This window comes from Gossypium arboreum, chromosome 7 (genome assembly GCF_025698485.1).
Source record: "Gossypium arboreum isolate Shixiya-1 chromosome 7, ASM2569848v2, whole genome shotgun sequence".
Lineage (NCBI taxonomy): Eukaryota > Viridiplantae > Streptophyta > Magnoliopsida > Malvales > Malvaceae > Gossypium > Gossypium arboreum.
Genome location: NC_069076.1, coordinates 10,932,956 through 10,950,483, shown reverse-complemented (window position 1 = coordinate 10,950,483; position 17,528 = coordinate 10,932,956).

The window sequence follows — 17,528 nt, the reverse complement described above, 5'->3', positions numbered from 1 at the left end:
TTTTGAAGTTAAACACTTGGCTGTACCGCCCCCTCGGGAAACATGGCACAACGGGGGCCGCGGTGGTGCAGGTGCGAGCTTCCAACTATTGGTGGTCCGGGCACTTGTTAAATTTTTTTCCGTGACGTGCCATCATGACATATTTCATTCGGCTTCTTGTATTTCTTTTAGGCAACAAAAAAAAATTCAGTTAAAAATACTAATTGTAAGTGGCCTAAAAAAACTGCTCCCGTTTTAGGCAAGTGCGGAAGCCTCGGGCAACATTCGCAACATAGGCCGTCCCGTGGTGCAGTTCATCGGGCAACATAGGCACCTTGGTGCCTCGTATGTGCGGGAGTGTTGGGCTGAAAATAGTGTCCTGCTTTGTACATCCGAACCTATCCTGCTTTTGCATACATGAATGTCGACCGTGGCGAGCTTTGGTAGTAGCGAGCAGTGTGTTTTGTGATTTTCTCCAAGATTTGGGGGATTCCTTTTCTTGTTTTTTTGTTTGTGGGTCTGCCTTATTCTTTTGAATATTATGGTAGTTTCAGGGGGGCTCTGAGTGTGTTTTCGTTGTTTGTGTGTTTTACTTTTGTATTTTTTATTCTTTTTGATTCGTTCAGTGGTCGTACGATGCTTTTACTTTGATGCGACTGGTTTCTGGAGGTGTTCCTGGTCAGATTTGACGCTCTTGCATAGCTTTCACTTTGCTTCTTACGGTGATCTTTATCCATTTTTCTTTTATTGGTTTTCTAATTTTTATTTAGTTTTGTATCCTGTATTTGTTTTTTGTTTTCAGTGCTTGGTCGCTGTCTTTGTGCGCTGTGGGTTCCATGGTGGCCGAGTTTTTGCCTTTCTCTTCACTTTTCTTCGTTCTTTTTATGTTTCTGCATGATAGTGGGTTTTTCTCTTTCCCATCAGATATAGTGCATGTTTCATGTATGCAAGGTTTTTTTTACGTGTTTTGCCTTCTTGTTGCCCGAGGTGCTTTCTTTGTGGTTTCTTTCTGGGGCTTTTGTCTTTGGCCGTGGATGCTCTTTGCTTGGTGAGGATCATTTGTTATCGCATGGTTCTGCTTGGTGGTGGCTCTCCTGTTGATGCACATTATCACTTTTTTGCTTTCTTGCCTGTTATCTCTTTCTTGATTGTTTGGGGTGGTCTTGCTAGTGGTGCATTCTGTTTGGAGGCTGATTTAGTTCCTTGGCTGAGTCGTGCCCTCGTTCAGGAGGCCTGTACTGGGTTTTAGTCATTTTCTTGTTGTGTACTTGACGCGGTTGGTGAGGTGTGTTTTTGATTGTTAGTTCTCCGTTGTTAGCCTGGTAATATGTGCTATATTCTTCTTTATTTTTCTGTAATTACCCTATTATTGGATGCTCTCAAATTTTTGGTGGGTTTTGGCTATCTCCTTGAGATTTCTGGGTTCTCTGGTTTCTTGTTTTTTGCTTTGCTATCCCTATTTCTTTTTAGGTCGAGTTAGAGTGCCTGTTGAGGACCGGTTCATGGGTTGTGATGTGTCCGGAGGTTCTTTATTGGCTTACCCTTCATTCCGTGTGCTCGCTGGCTTGTAAGGGTTTGGTCCTGATTAGTAACAAGGTGCATACTGGCTGATGACATATATGCGATGCTTGAAAGAATGCTATTTTTGAAAGAAGAGTTCCCCCAAGTGAGAAGGAGTTTTTTGGTCAGTGTTTCATCTTGCAAATCGAGGGTTGAAGATCAGCCAAGCATATTGCTATGAAGATTCTTTGCTGGAATTTTCGTAGGATTGGTAATCCAGCGACTTTCCGTGAATTAAAGTAACTTCTCGTTGCTAACGATCTAGAGGTTATTTTCCTATGTGAAACTAAAGTACAATCTAACAAATTTCCTTCTATTCGAAGCAAGTGTAGGATGGAGGGATGCCTGGCAGTCAATGCTTGTGGTAAAAGTGGTGGGCTGGTTATGATGTGGAAGGCGGGCACTAAAGTTGAGATTAAGAACTACTCTGGCAATCACATTGACTCTTTCATTCACGATGAAAATAACGAATCTATTCGTTTTACTGGATTTTATGGGAATGCCGACCCTCATAATAGGAAGAGCTCGTGGGATATGCTTAAAAGGGTGGGAAGATTGGTGAAAGAAAGGTGGATTATTGGAGGCGACTTCAATGCTATACTTGATAATTCGGAGAAGGAAGGTGGTAGGAGGAAACCGCAGACCCTGATGGACGACTTCCGTGAGGTTATTGATGAGTTATCATTGGTTGACTTGAAGACTGACAATGGGTGGTTTACATGGGTTAATAATTGTGAGGGTGCTGCGATGGTCAAAGAAAGACTTGATCATTTTTTGATTTCAGCGAGTGATGTGGAAAGCTTCCCATTCATCGAAACTAAGGTTATTCGCCAGTCAAACTCTGATCATGATGCTATTATGCTTGATACCATGGGTCGAAAGCCAAGAGAGAAGCAGAGGGATTCTAGACTGATGTTTAGATATGATATGTGCTGGGCTAAAGAGGCAGAAGCTAAGAACATCATTAAAAATGCTTGGAAGATGTATACGGGGGATATTATGGATAAGCTGGAGAAGGTGGGGCATGATCTGGGTGCTTGGCAGTTTAAGAAGTACAAGATGATGAGCAGACAGATTGATACGATAAAGTCAAATATTAGTAGGATTATTGATAGACCTGGTGAAGGATGTGATGGAAATGAACTTAAAGCTATGAGATTAAAGCTTGGGAAGTTACTGGACAGAGAGGAGTAGTACTGGGCACAAAGATCGAGAGTCAACTGGCTTAAAGAGGGTGATAGAAATACTAGGTTTTTTCACGTAAGGGCTACCATCAGGAAAAAAAAGAACAGAATTGAAAGGTTGAAGGATATGCATGGCCATTGGAGGGATAATACCAAAGACATCTGTGAGGCGGCTAAGGAGTATTTTCAAAATCTGTTTGAATCAACTTTGCCCACTATTGAAACACTAAATCTTGATTATATTGATAAATGTGTTTCAGGGGAGATGAATGATAGATTAACCATGGAGTTCACGGATGATGAAATTAAAAAGGCTTTTAAGCAGATGGACCCAAGGAAGGCCCCAAGCATTGATGGCCTATCTGGAAACTTCTACAATGAAAATTGGGATGTGGTGGGCAATGATGTTATAAAACTATGCCATGAGGTTCTAAGGGTAGATCAAAGCGTGGAATATCTCAATGAGACCATTATTGTCCTTATCCTTAAAATTAAAGAACCCATAGAGATGACTAATTTTCGTCCGATCAGCCTTTACAGGGTAATATACAAAATTGTTGCTAAAGTTCTGGCAAATCGATTGAAAGACACGCTCTCGAAGTGCATTAGAACAAAATCAAAGTGCTTTTGTTCCCGGTCGGATGATTCACGACAATGTCCTAATCGCTCACGAGTTGGTTCACTATCTTCAGAGTGCTAAAAATGGACCCAATAAAGGCTTTGTGATCAAGCTCGATATGAGAAAGGCCTATGACAGAGTCGAATGAAATTTTCTCGAAGAGGTTATGATAAGAATGGGCTATGCAGAGGCTTGGGTGACCAAAATTATGAGCTGCATTCGGTCAGTTTGGTACACAGTCAAATGCAACTCAACCCTTTCTGACACTATTGTGCCGAGAAGGGGTCTCAAACAAGGGGATCCTCTTTCTCCCTATCTTTTTCTCTTTTGCATGGAAGCTTTTTCTAAGCTGTTAATCAAAGCTCAAAACAATAATAAGCTTAAAGGAATTCGAGCTAGCATCAATGGATCGCGTATTAGTCACTTATTTTTTGCCGATGATGCTCTTTTGTTTATTAGAAACAATAACGAGGAGGTGGAGGAGATGATCAATATTTTAACGAAATTCTCAAGTGTATCTGGTCAAAAAATTAATAATGATAAATCCATGATCATGTTTAGCCCGAAAACTCCTATGGCTCAAAGACACCTATTTTGCTCTAAGCTTGGGATGAGAATGGTTGACCAACTTGATAATTATCCTAGGTTACCGTTACCTATAGGAAGAAAAAAATCACTTGCTTTTACTAACATTTTGGGTCGATGTGATCGCAGGATAAACAGCTGGTCGAAGCGGCTTCTATCTTATGGAGGAAAAGAGATTTTTGTTAAAGCCATTATTCAATCTATTCCTACCTATTCCTTTTCTGTCTTTCTTGCTCCTACGGGTATTATCGAGAAATTACATGCGAAGATGTGTAAGCAGTGGTGGACAAACAACGAAAAAACTCAGGGCTAGGTAATGTTGGCTTGGGAGCGCATGTGCTATCCAAAAGGAATGGGGGGTATCGGTTTTCAGGATATGCATCTATTTAACATCGCCCTCCTTGGTAACAAGTTTGGAGGCTTATGCAGTTTAAGGATACTCTATGTTTTAAAGTGCTGAGCGCGAAATATTTTTCAGAGGGTGACGTGCTCAGACCAAAAAAGTGTGACAAGCCGTCGTTCACTTGGTCTAGTATTGCTAAAGTGGTTGACGCCCTGAAGGATGGTTTCCTGTGGCAGATTGGGGATGGCAACTCTATTGATTTGCGCAGGGATCACTGGGGCATCGAAGGTATTAATGGGGATTCAGTTTGTCAGTCACGGTTCACAAATGAAGAAAGAAAAGTCAAAGATTTGCGGGACCACAATAATGGAAGGTGGAAAAGGGAAAGGGTGATCGAGATTTATGGTGAAACTATGGGGGATTGCATTTGCAATTAGCCCATTCCTCATAATGGCATCAAAGACACCAGAACGTTGCTCCAAAACCTGTATGGAATTTACACCTCCAAATCAGCATATTCTTGGATGTTACTTAAGAGAGTTGGCTTCGGTCCCTATAGGTTTTTTTGGCGATCCATTTGGAAACTAAAGATGCTTCCAAAGATTAAAATTTTCAGTTGGAGAATTGGCCACAACATCCTCCCAACGTTCGACAATATTACTCGTATTCGCTAGGGTTTTAATAACACCTGCCTGAGATGCCAAATCAAAGAAGAGACGCTGCTTCATGCGATGAAAGATTGCCCGAAGGCTCGCGAGATCCTTGTTTCTAGGGCTTTCAATAATAGATTACTTGTAGGAGATTACAATGTATGCATCGACTGGCTAGAAGACGTGTTCCGTGAGCTTGATGACAAGGTTGCTGCTGACTTCTTAACCCTTCTCTAGAACAGTTGGAATGATAGAAATAATATGGTCTTTCAAGGTAAAATGGATGATGCGAGGATGATATGGGAAAGGACGCAAACTTTAAGGACAGACTTTAGAATTTTTAACCTTACCGAGCCTCCGGTTATTCCCCTGATTTCGATGAACATGGGCTGGAAAATCCCCCAGAATGGATTCATCAAAGTAAATGTTGATGCAGCCGTTTCGCACGGGTGTAGTGGATTTGGTGTAATAGCTAGAGATAATGATGGTTTTGTTTTGGGGGATGTTTTAAATTCAGGAATGAAACTATGGATATTTGCTGGGCTGAGCTGGAGGTGTTTAAAGAAGGATTAGTGCTGGCCGAAAAGTTAAAGGTGACCCAGCTTATTTTGGAGTCAGACAGTGCACCGCTGGTCAACAAAGTCAACAAACGGGCGCAGGATATAACCATATTGGGCAAGTGCATTAAGCAAGAGTGAGAAGCGTTTAAAAATTTTAATTCGGTCCAAATTAATTGGATCAATCGTAGTAGTAATAATGCTGCGGATTATTTGTGTAACTTAGCTATTACGAATAGATGTGATTTGTACTTTGAAATGGATTATCCGTCAGATATCCATCAAATTATCATTAAAGATGCTATAAAATGAGGTAGACCTTTGGGTTGTTTTTTCTGTCAAAAAAAAAAGAATGTCGACTGGTAGCACATTGACCAAGTTTTTTAGCTCTTTAGGGGGGAAGTGATATTGAGCAGCCAGGGGTTATCCAGGGCACTGGCCACTCCCATCACATGCCCGGATGTCGGTGCCCCCCATCGCCGGCTAGGTTCCCGGCGGTGCTCCGACGATCCATTCCGGCGGTGCTCTGGTGAGCTTTCTTGAGGCATACAAAATGGCACAATGAGTCCCTCCCCAATCCCAAAAGGTAGAATTCGAATACCGTTACATGTTCGGTACCCAATAATGAATGAATCGTCCCAAAGATAGAAATTGGATACCGTTGCATGTTCGGTACCTAACCATGAATGAATCGTCCCTGTCCCTCCCCTTTTGCAACAAGAGCCTCTGGCACCTTTGGCCCCCGATCGTGCGGTAGCCTCACACACTATCAGCAGCGTGTGCCATCCCGTGGTGTGGGGCCATGTGTCAGAGCATCGGGCACCACCAGCCCCTTCGATGTGTCAGAGCATTAGGCAGCATCGGTACCTTAGTATATCGGATGTGCGGGAGGGTCAAGCACCTGACTTCTGGAAGGGATGCATTTATTAGATAAAAGGTCGACGCGGGCTTTGCTCGTTGCTCTGATGATTTATGATAACTCAACGGGTTGCACGGCCTTTGTGCCGGCGACGCATCATTCAAATTTCTACCCTATCAACTTTTGATGGTAGGATAGTGGCCTACTATGGTCGTGACGGGTGATGGAGAATTAGGGTTCGATTCCGGAGAGGGAGCCTAAGAAATAGCTACCATATCCAAGGAAGACAGCAGGCGCGCAAATTACCCAATCCTGACACGAGGAGGTAGTGACAATAAATAACAATACCGGGCTCTATGAGTCTGGTAATTGGAATGAGTACAATCTAAATCCCTTAACGAGGATCCATAGGAGGGCAAGTCTGGTGCCAGCAATCGCGATAATTCCAGCTCCAATAGCGTATATTTAAGTTGTTGCATTTAAAAAGCTCGTAGTTGGATTTAAGGGTGGGTCGGTCGGTCCGCCTCACAGTGAGCACCGGTTTGCTCGTCCCTACTGTCGGTGATGCTCTCCTAGCCTTAATCGGCTGGGTCGTTCATTCGGTGCTGTTACTTTGAAGAAATTAGAGTGCTCAAAGCAGGCCTACATTTGTATACATTAGCATAGGATAACATCATAGGATTTCGATCCTATTGTGTTGGCCTTCGAGATCAGAGTAATGATTAACAGGGACAGTTGGGGGCATTTTTATTTCATAGTCAGAGGTGAAATTCTTGGATTTATGAAAGAGGAACAACTGCGAAAGCATTTGCCAAGGATTTTTTCATTAATCAAGAATGAAAGTTGGGGGCTCGAAGACTCGATGGTTAGGAAGAATCCCATGACTACTTTAACGTCATTAGTTGGGTATGCTTCAGCTTCAATCCACTTGAATACGTAATCTAAAACTACCAAAATAAACTTATTACCGTATGAAAAAGGAAATAGGCCTAGAAAATCAATGCCCTATACATCAAGAAATTCTATCTCTAAAATATTCATTAAAGGCATCTGGTTCCTTCTTGGTATGTTTCCAGTTCTTTGGCATCTATCACAGTTTCTCACATATGCATAAACATCCTTGAACAATGTAGGCCAAAAGAACCCAGCTTGTAAAATCTATGCTGCAATTCGTGAACCACTAGAGTGTCCCCTACTCGAAGATGAACGAAAGTGGTACAAAATGTCTCCAATAGACCTCCTACATAGTGAAAAGTACATTTATCAATAAATTAACATGAATTATTATTATTCGATGAAATTATTTGATCTGTGAAATGCGTTTTCGAGCATCGAAGTGCATCTCATTATTATTATTCGATGAAAATGCGTCTTCAGAAATGCATTTTGAAGCGTGCATTTCTTCTCTCCTTGTTCTATTTTGTTATTGAATTACCGAAATATTCAGAACTTAGACACGTAGCAAATTCATATCAAACATTGAAGAGTTGCACTGCAAGTGTGGTTTACATTTCTTTGGATAACCATCTGAAGATTTTTATATGACAAATGAATTCACGGCTAACTTGGCACAGCTCAATTACGAGATGATATGGGTTGATATGAACTAGTACAGGTATTTATGTGAATCACTTGTAAATGGTATTCAAAGCCTAGAGAGATTTATTCTCCCATTCAAGTGTTAAATGACATGCCTTTCCAAACATTAGCCGATAGGGAGTCATCCTTAATGCTGTCTTAAAAGTAGTTCGATAGGCCCATAGTGCATTATCGAGCCTTTGAGACCAATTTGTTCTTTTAGGACGCACTACTATTTCAAGAATACTTTGATTTCTTGATTCACCCTTTCAACTTTCCCATTCAATTGTGGGTGTTAGGCAATGGTATTCTTATGATTTACATCGTACTTGTAAAGTAACCACTTGAGCCATTTATTTACAATTTGAGATCCTTCATTACTAATTATAGCTCTAGGAGTCCCAAATGGTGTAAATACATGCTTATGTAAGAATTGCATGACTACCTTAACGTCATTAGTTAGGTATGCTTTGGCTTCAACCCACTTGAATTCGTAATCCACAACTACCAAAATAAACTTATTACCATATGAAGAAGGAAATAGGCCTAGAAAATCAATGCCCCATACATCAAGAAATTCTATCTCTAAAATAGTCATTAAGGGCATATCGTTCCTTCTTGGTATGTTTCCAGTTCTTTGGCATCTATCACAGTTTCTCACATATGCATAAACGTCCTTGAACAATGTAAGCCAAAAGAAGCCAGCTTGTAAAATCTATGTTGCAATTCGTGAACCACCAAAGTGTCCCCTACTCGAAGATGAATGAAAGTGGTACAAAATGTCTCCAATGAACCTCCTACATAGTGAAAAGTACATATATCAATAAATTAACATGAATTATTATTCGATGAAATTATTTGATCTGCGAAATGCGTTTTTGAGCATCAAAGTGCTTTTCATTATTATTATTTGATTAAAACGCGTCTTAAGAAATGCATTTTGAAGTGTGCATTTCTTCTCTCCTTGTTCTATTTTGTTATTAAAGTATTGAAATTTTCAGAACTTAGACATGTAGAAAATTCATATCAAACATTGAAGAGTTGCACTGCAAGTGTGGTCTACATTTCTTTGGAAAACCATCTGATGATTTTTTATATGACAAATGAATTCACGGCTAACTTGGCACAGTTCAATTACGAGATGATATGAGTTGATACAAACTAGTACAGGTATTTATGTGAATCACTTGGAAATGGTATTTATATGAAAAATGAATTCATGGCTAACTTGGTTGATGGATATGTGTTAGGCTTTTAGGGCCAAATTGAATTGTGTGATGCCTTAATTTACTTGCCTAAATTGTGGTTGAATGGTAAGTTGTATTTTTAGTTATACGAACTTACTAAGTTTAAATGCTTACTCTATGTTATTTTCTGTGTTTTTTAGTGGTTCAGAAGCTCTTTCGGATTAGAAGTTGTCGGAGATTACATCACACTATCAATTTCTTATTTTGGTACTTTTGGTTATATATTTTGGTTTTAATGGCATGTATAGGTCATTTTGGCTAATGGTAGCCTATATTTGTTGTCATGTTTTTAGCCATTTGAATTGGCTTGTATTGTGGATATATTTTGTTATGTAAATATGTAAATGGCCTTATTATATGTGGTGTATGGTTGTCATATGAATGTCTAGCTGGTGAATTGAAATTTTGGTTATCATATATATGAGCTTGATAAGTGGCATGTATATTAAGTATTCGTATAAGGATGCATATATGTGTTTGACCATTTAGGTATGTTTGGGATACATAATTTGCATGTTTATAAATGGTCAATTAAGGTGCCTATGGGCATCATGGTTGTATATGTTGATATTACATGATTTAATCTTGATTTTGGTTGATTTTGAATGCATATTTGTGTCATGGTTATGTGCAAATTATTGATTTAAGTTGGTACCAAATTTGGATGAGAAATATGGCATGGAACATGGCCTATTTTTGTCCACATAGGCGAGACACGGGCGTGTGTCTCATCCATGTGTGACACACGCCAGATGACATGACATTGTGTCCCATATAAATTTTAAATTGTACAAGTTAGTAGCCTCACACAGCCTAGCACATAGGCGTGTGGCTTGAATGTGTGTCGCAAGTCAGTATGCTCATTATTTTTCACACGGCCTAGCACACGGGCGTGTGGCTTGACCATGTGACCTAAGTTAGTAAGCTCACTAGTTTGAATATGGGCTAGGACACAGGCATGTGTCCCCATTTCGAATGCCCAAATGGCCTGAGACACGGGCATGTCTCTTGGCTGTGTGAGACACACGGCCACATGGGCGTGTGTCCCCTACACCTTTGAAAAATTTCCATGTTTTTCGAAAAATTCTTTGAGTACTCGATTTAGTTCCGACTTGTTTTTAATGTTTATTTTGTGCCTCGAGGCTTGTATTAGGGACTATATGATTAACTATGATTGGTTTTTTATTTGAATGTGAGATGAAAATGAAATGTCTACTTGTCCAATTGTAAGTCTGTTAATGCTTCGTAACCCTGTTTTGGCGTCAGATACGGGTTAGGGGTGTTACATTAGCCTTATTCAAAATTTGGATGAATAATAATGGTCACCCGGTTGATAATAAAAATAGGATTTGGGTCAAAGCACTTAGTGAATATTTAGCCAGTGCTCGACAACATAGGACTGTGAGATCTCAATAAGGTCGAGGTAATGAGGGATTATCATAGCGGAAATCTTTCAGAGAATAGTGAGAATTGCTCCAAAAACTACTTCCGCAACCACTACTAGACGCGCTCCAATAAAAGAACTATGAAAATATAGTGCCCTAGAGCTTATAAAAATAAAACGGGTTGATCTTTTGGTAGCCAAAATGCTGCTAGAGGCAATGAACCGAGAACTTCAATAGTTAGAATGCACGCCCCACGAATGTGTTATATGTGACATTTCTCTTCTACAAGGAGAAGCATACAATTGGTGGCAAACTATTATTCATATGCCTGCTCATCGGATTGACTGGAATTTCTTTCAATCTGAATTCTAGAAAAGGTACGTCGGTGAACTATATTTAGAGGACTGAAAACAAGAGTTCCTATTGCGGAAGCAAGGCGAGATGGCATTAATTGATTACAAAAGCAAATTTCTGTGACTCAGTAAGTACGCTCTACAACTTGTTCTAGATGAAGAAGAAAGTTGTAAACGATTCCTCCAGGGAATGTGAGAGAAGGTTCTAGTTCAATTGGTCTCACACAAAATAAAAGAGTTTGTCGATCTAGTTGAAAGAGTGAATATGGTTGAACAAGCCTTAGACTTAGATAAGAAAGATGTGTCTCTTCGAGTATTTAGGAAGAGAGTAGAGACTATAGGCTCACAACCTCAGCTGAAACGAACTAGGAAGTCTCGAGGTTCTGAGAAACCAGTACCATTGAATGTAAAATTTGAGAAAGATTAGGTTAAACAAACATCAGTACCTATTGGCAATAGTAAGAAGTTGAAAAAGGATACAACTATTCTGAACAGTGAACTTTGTGGCAGAAAATACAGAAGTGAATGTTGGAAGAAAACATTAACATGTTTTCAATGAGGATCTTTAAAGCATATCGCTCAGAATTGTCCAAGAAATGTTGATAATATTCCTGTAGCTACCCAGAGATCTAATTCGATAGAAAAAGGTCAGGGAAACATTATGGGTGAATCAAAAGCACGAGGATTTGGTACGTATATTTTCATAATTTAAGATCAAATTATTTTTTCATGGATTTATGATGTTCTCATGATTCTGGGTTAAAATGAGATACAATTACTATATAAATCGAATTGTGATTATGAGTACTGAATATTGAGAATTTGACTGAATTGACTAGGGTAGAAAATTTTAGATTTGATTGGTATTGGATTGTTGGTATAAATTGAATTAAAGCATATAATGATATTTGATAATTTCATAGTTGATAATAAGATTGGGGTTGATAGATTGTGAGATGAAAATAGATTGTGAGATGAACACATAATGGTATTGAAAATTGGTTGGCTATTAAATATACAAGTTATACTTTGGTATATGCAATCATGCACTATGTGTGACAGTATATTTTCTTCGATTTATCCGATGATGCACTTTGTATGCCAGCATATTTTCTTCAGTTTATCCAATGATGCACTATGTGTGCTAGTCTATTTTCTTCAGCTTATCTAATGATGCACTATATGTTCCAGTATAGATACTTCAGTTTATCTAATGATGCACTATATATGCTAGTATAGATACTTTGGTTTATATGATGATGCACTGTATTTGCTAGTATAGATACTTCAGTTTATCCAATGATGAGATGCTTCAGTTTATCCAATGATGCACTATATGTGCCAGTATAGATATTTCAGATTATCTGATTATGCATTGTATGTGCCAGTATAGATACTTCAATTTATCTGATTATGCATTGTATGTGTTAGGATAATTGCGTTGATTCATCTAATGATACACTTATGTATCAATATGATTGTTTCAGTTTTATTCGATGATGCAATTATGATGCTAAATTAGGATACAAGTTCATTAATCTATGTATTTGATTTGAGTACGATCAAGATCAATAAAGTTATAACATATGAATAGGTTAAATGAAATATGAATATCGATAGCATGAGAAAGACTATGAAATCTAGTTAAACAAGTCTGAGGATCGATAAGAAAGGATGGTAAACAAATAAATTGATTTAGAAATGAAATTTCAGTATCTCCATCTCCTTTTTTTTTATCAAAATGGGCTCGAATGCTACTACCTCAATATTAACAAGCATCAACGAGTACAAGCCTATGGATATTGCTTGGATACTCCATGTCAAAAGAAAAGGTACAATGTTTATCAATAGCAAGTTTACAAAGGCTATCGACCACCCTATTACTTGAGCGAGCAATCCACTCAACCATAAACTTACTGGAAGAATCCAACAAATCGAAATTATTCTTCAATCAAAATCCATAAATTGAGATATCCTCTCTACGAAATTTAAACTGGTTAACCAACCCCGCACAGTCGGTCTCGAAGATTGCCCTTGCAACATTATTTTTACGCGCCTGAACAATACCTTCTCTCAAGGCCTCCGCCTCAGCCCACTAAATATCCAATTTATAATCCAGGTAAACCATACGGCCACCTAAGACAAAACCATCACTGTCACATGCAATAATCCCGATGCCAACCATTGTGTCATGAATCGTCACATCAACATTTATTTGAATGACATCAATTAGAGGCTTAACCAACCTACGGGATCTAGGAGGTCTAGGGTTCATCGCAATATGCGACGAGTTAAAAATCTAAAAATCATCACCCAAAGTTCATGCCCGCTCTCGAATCAACCGAGCATCCTCATTCTTCCCATGAAACAAAGCATTGTTGCGGCTATTCCGAATATTCCAAAGGACCGCAATGAAGTTCTCAAAAGCCTTAAGATCCAACAAGTGAGTAGCATTCTGAAGCCAATCAATACACCTCTCAAAAGCGAGATCAAGTAAACGACCATCTAACCTACCATAAGAAAGAATCGCACGGGCTTTACGATAATCTGAAAGAGCGTGGATAATAATCTCGTCCCCCGTCCCACACCTATGGAAAACCCGATCGAAATTCTGAAGAACCGAGGCCATTTTAACATTAGTGGTAGCAAGCTGTGACCAATCCTCTAAGAAAATGTACAGATTTTGGGAAGCACACAGAGTTTCTAAATAGTTCTCCAAAACAAACAGTATGAGCACTCTTCTCCTCACCATAAATGTCCTCCGCCCGATCGCCATCCCACTCACATCAGTTAGACCTCTATAAATCCCTCACTTAACCATCCCTACTGCCACTGAAAGAAGTCCTCAACGAGTTACCATCAAAACCCTCAAAGCCCCATCTATCAGAGTCGTACCTAGCTGTCCTCCCATCCCCTATTTTCCATCCAAACCTGGTCTCAAGAGCTTTAACCACATGCACAATACTCATCCAAGAGAAAGAAGGGTTATCAATAGCCTTGGGGTGAAGCACAACCCCATTCGAAAAATACTTGGAACATATAACAATATAACATAAGGTATCCTTATTGTTGACAAGCTGCCACACGTGTCTCCCGGGAAGCGCAAAATTGAAAAGCCTCAAGTCCCTAAAACCAAGACCACCTATGCCATTCGAGGTACACAAAGAGTCCTACGCCATCATTGCCTAGCCTCGATCTTGGTCCTTTTTTCCCAGCAAAAGATCCTTTTCCTCGAAATCATCACATCAAGGGTACTCCTGGGAACAAGAAAAATCGAAAGCGAATAAGTAGGTAAAGATTGCAAAATAGATTTAATGAAGATATCCTTACCACCATAGGATAAAAGACTTTTAGACTAGTCTTTTATCCTAAGAGAAAACAGATCAATAATGTGTTGAAATGCCCTCGTCTTATTCTTTCCAATGATTAAAGGCAAGCTTTAATATCCATGGTCTCGAGGACTCACATACCCAATGTACCACTCAACTGCTCCCTCTGATCTCTCGAAGTATTAAGGCTGAAATAGATAATGGATTTGGAAGGATTTATCTTTTTCTCAGAGATCGTCTCGAAATAGTGGAGAATATCCTTAATGATCTCAACCTCCTCCATTTTATTACGAACAAAAAATAGAGCATCATCTACAAAGAACATATGATTAATCCTAGGCCCATTCTAACTGGCCTAAATTCCTTGAATCTTCCCATTCATTTAGGCCCCAATGAGCAACCAAAAGAGCACTTCCATACAAAACAAGAAAATATAGGGCGAAAGCGGATCTCCCTAACAAAGCCCTTTCTTAGGGATAATCACATCTGTGAGGGATGTATTACACTTTACAACATATCTCACCGATCGGACACACTGCATAACCAAAGTAACCCAAGAAGTAGAAAACCCCACACGGATCATCACTTTCTCTAAGAAGTTCCATTCAATACGGTCATAAGCTTTACTCATGTCGAGCTTGATCACAAACCCTTTATTTGATCCACTTTTAGAACTCTAGAGGTAATGCAAAAACTCATAAGTAATGAGAAAATTATCATGAATCATACACCTCGACACAAAAGTACTCTAGTTCTGGCTGATACAGAACGAAAGAACATTTTTAATTCTAATAGCTAAGACTTTAGAAATCATCTTGTAGGTAACCCTATATAAGCTAATAGGACGGAAGTGAGTCATATCCTTGTGTAACACCCCTAACCCATATCCGTTGCCAGAATAGGATTACGAGGCATTACCGGTTAAAATACACTTATGTAATCATAATCAAAATTTATTCATCTCAATCACATTGTCCCTTATAAGGTCTTACGAGACCTTAAAACATGCTTAGAAATGGTTCGGGACTAAACTGATAACAATTTCAAACTTTGAGAAACGTAGAAAAATTTCATATTTTCAAGGGTCACAGGCCCGTGTGAATAGGCCTTGTGTGTCACATGACCACCAAACACGCCCGTGGCACAGGCCGTGTGAAAATAGGGCATACATACTAACTTGGGTCACACAGCTGACTACACACCCGTATGTCAAGCCCGTATAACTCTCTAACTTGTACCACACGATTAGTCACACACCCATGTACTAGCCCGTGTGTCACACACGGCCAATAGACTCACCCGTGTGTCTAGGCCATGTCAAAGCTGTAGGGTATACTGTTCTAATTTGAAAGGGCACCCCAAGGGACACACGGCCGGGTAACATGACCGTGTGTTGCACACGACTGAGACACACGCCCATGTCTCTGCTAGTGTGGACAAAAATAGGCCATTTGTAAATCCAATTTTCCACCCTTTACTCATGAACACTTAGCAACCAAAATACACTATTTCAATATGTCATTAGACAGCCAAAAACATGCCAATTCATACTTATTTCATGCCATCAATTCATAACCATTTCAAATATTCAATTCCATATTCAAAACATATTCAATCATTATACCAAAACCATCAAAATTTACCATTCCTCGACATTGATAACTAACCAAATCAACATCCATTTAACTATATCCACAACTATGGCAAACATACTAAAACAAGCCAACATATAAAGGCATTATATGCATCACATATATCACTTATCAAGCATATAACTTAAGCCAACTTAATTGGCTAAAATCATACCAACATTTACATCATTAAAAAGCCAAAACACATGGCTAACATTAGAGCTCAAAACGTACCAAAATGACACTAGCCTATGCATGCCATATACCATATATACAAGCTTCAAAAATACAAACAAATGATCATTAGTGTGACGATACTCCTGACGATCTCCGAGTCCAAGCTAGCTTTGATTATCTATAAAATATAGACAAATAACACACGGTAAGCTTCATAGCTTAGTAAGTTTGTAGTTAAGAAATTCAATTCATCAAATAATTATAATTCAATCTTATTCACATTACCAAAACAACATCTCATTAACACAAACCTTTCTATCATGTCTCAAAACACGATTCATTAACTTCTCATTGATATTTCTCAACACAATGCTCAAATAGGTTCCGTACATACCTGTACCATCTCGTACTAATATCTTTCTTAAACAAGTCATTCTTTTATCCATTGAACCATTAGGGATAGAAATCAGACACTCATGAATTACAATCGATAAGTACCTATACCATGGCCCGTAGCCAAATCAAGGTAACTCCTCTCAAAATACCTATATCAAGGCCTGTAGCCAAATCTAGGTATTATTCCACCCGAAGTGCTAATTTCATGGCCCGAAGGCAATACATCAACGTAATGACATTACATTATCATCATCTTATCATCATCACTATACTTAAAGTTTAACCGAGAAGTTTCGCTTGGCGATTTCATCGTCGAACAATTCCGTATAGTCGTATTCACAATTCAAACATTATCTGCAATCTCATAAACCCATTTTATGCAATATCAAAGCATATAATATTCCTTTATAATGCAATGAACACCTATGAACTTACCTCGGTCTTAGAAACAACGAAACTAGCCGATTAATCGAGTACTTTGTTCTTGCCTCGATCTAAGTCTGAGTTCCTCTTTTCTTGATCTATATGTATTAAAATTTAACTAATTTAATCACACATTCATTCATTTCAATCCAAAAACACATAAATGGGCATTTTGCACATTAGCCCCTAATATTTCACATTTTGACAATTTAGTCATTATTACACAAAACACCAAATACACAAAATTCATCAAAACCATGCCTTAGCTGAATCTTGCTAAGGTCCCTAGCAGCCCATGTATTTCATTTATTTTACATTTTAACCTCTCAATTTCTCATTTTTCACAAATTAGTCCATAATTATCAAATTCATCAAAAATCCCAATACAAAATATATTTATCTATCATCAAGCTTCCATATTTCACCATTTAACATAACAAAACTTACAAAATTAACAATGGCATAACCCAAATTCATCATCAAATTCTGAAATTTAAGCATGCGCTGGATAAAACACAAAGCAATAATCTAAAAAACATAGAAATCATAAACAAACAGAGCAAAATTGCTTACCTAATCAAGCTACCAAGTTGCTGAAATGTTAAAGCTCATAAACCCTAGCTTCGTCTTCTAATTTCTATTCAAAGAAAAAAAGATGAACATATTTTTCATC